This window comes from Tachyglossus aculeatus, chromosome 4 (genome assembly GCF_015852505.1).
Source record: "Tachyglossus aculeatus isolate mTacAcu1 chromosome 4, mTacAcu1.pri, whole genome shotgun sequence".
Classification (NCBI taxonomy): domain Eukaryota; kingdom Metazoa; phylum Chordata; class Mammalia; order Monotremata; family Tachyglossidae; genus Tachyglossus; species Tachyglossus aculeatus.
This window is the reverse complement of record NC_052069.1, coordinates 24,845,630-24,847,722: the sequence shown is the minus strand read 5'-3', so window position 1 is coordinate 24,847,722 and position 2,093 is coordinate 24,845,630. Positions and strand designations below refer to the sequence as shown.

At 42.9% G+C, this 2,093-nt stretch overlaps 1 non-coding gene across 1 annotated transcript; it reads right to left on the bottom strand.

The window, feature by feature from the left end:
- Positions 1-302: 302 nt before the first annotated feature.
- On the bottom strand, positions 303-372 carry TRNAA-CGC. The gene has a single exon. It is a non-coding gene; the product is annotated as a tRNA-Ala (tRNA).
- Positions 373-2,093: the final 1,721 nt, after the last annotated feature.

The window sequence follows — 2,093 nt, the reverse complement described above, 5'->3', positions numbered from 1 at the left end:
TTACAGATGAGGTAAATGAGGCCCAGAGAATAATAATAATAATAATGGTATTTATTAAGTGCTTACTATGTGCAAAGCACTGTTCTAAGCGCTGGGGAGGTTACAAGGTGATCAGGTTATCCCATGGGGGGCTCACAGTCTTAACCCCCATTTTACAGATGAAGGAACTGAGGCACAGAGAAGTGAAGTGACTTGCCCAAGGTCACACAGCAGGCAATTGGCGGAGCCGGGATTTGGACCCCTGACCTCTGACTCCAAAGCCCGGGCTCTTTCCACTGAGTCACGCTGCTTCCCCAGATAAGTGGAGATGCCGGGGATTGAACCCAGGGCCTCATACATGCGAAGCATGCGCTCTGCCACTGAGCTACATCCAGAGAAGTGAAGTGACTTACCCAAAGTCACACAGCTGACAATTGGCGGAGCCGGGATTTGAACCCTTGACCTCTGACTCCCAAACCCGGGCTCTTTCCACTGAGTCACGCTGGCTTCTCATAGCATGGGAATTAGTACCCATGACCTCCTGACTCCAAGTGCATGTACTATCCAGTATGCCATGCTGCTTCTCTAATGTACTTAAGTGCTGTGGGGCTGGGAGGGAGGATGAATAAAGGGGGAAATTTAGGGCAATGCAGAAGGGAGTGGGAGAAGAGGAAAGGAGGGCTTTGTCAAGGAAGGCCTCTTGGAGGAGATGTGCCTTCCTTAAGGCTTTGAAGGGGGAGAGAGTAATTGTCAATCGATCTATGGTGTTTATTAAGCACTTACGGCATGCAGGGCATTGTGCTAAATGCTTGGGAAAGGAAAATACAAAAAAGTTGGTAGGTACAACCCCTGACCACAGTGTACAGGGGGAGACACAATAAAGTATAATAGAAATAGAGGAAATGGCAGAATATAAGCTTACATACATAAGTGCTGTGGGATGTACAAAGCTCCTCTAAAATCTCTCTCCTCCAGGAGACCTTCCCATTATAATTTCTAGTCTCTCCACATCATTAGTACAGTGCTCTGCACACAGTAAGCGCTCAATACGATTGAATGAATATCCTGCAAATGTCACTTAAGCTCTTAAGTACAAACAACACTTTATAGTACTTACATTCATATCCTATATTTCACTGCTTTCTTCTAGCTCTAGTTTTTTTTAGTTTCAGTATCCACTGCTTGTTTGGGAACTCCTTGAGAGCAGGGGTCATATATTGCAATTCAATCAATCAATCAATCGTATTTATTGAGCGCTTACTATGTGCAGAGCACTGTACTAAGCGCTTGGGAAGTACAAATTGGCAACACATAGAGACAGTCCCTACCCAACAGTGGGCTCACAGTCTAAAAGGGGGAGACAGAGAACAGAACCAAACATACCAACAAAATAAAATAAATAGGACAGAAATGTACAAGTAAAATAAATAAATAAATAGAGTAATAAATATGTACAACCATACATACATATACACAGGTGCTGTGGGGAAGGGAAGGAGGTAAGATGGGGGGATGGAGAGGGAGACGAGGGGGAGAGGAAGGAAGGGGCTCAGTCTGGGAAGGCCTCCTGGAGGAGGTGAGCTCTCAGCAGGGCCTTCTTTAGCACTCTCCCAAAGGTTTACAAAGCTGTCCTATGCTCAGTAAGTAATCAATGAATATGACTGACTGATTGGCAAGTTTGCTGAGAAATTATTAGCCTTTACATAGAACTAGTAGCATTGTTTCAATCAAAAGAAAAAAATTTTAAATAGTAGCTCAACTATGTAGACAGAAAAAGAGATGAAAGCACAGGCTCTTTCTCTAGTATGATGGTTGTAATTAATCCTTCATTTACATCTTGGATAGTAGCAAATATGGATGGTAATTGGAGAACTTTTGAGCTGAAATTTCTTCTGGTTCACACCACAGCAGTTAGTGCAGCTGAAATGCCTGAAAAATCAAAAGTAGTGCTGCTTCTCACAATTTCAGGGTCACCAGCAATTGGTACTTTGAATACATTTCCATATATTTTTCCTTTTCCATATAAACAGAAATAGAAAAGCACAAGATGGAGGCAGTTTTGTAAAAAATATGATTCAAGCTGCTCACCCAAGTCGATTTAGCTATATAAATGG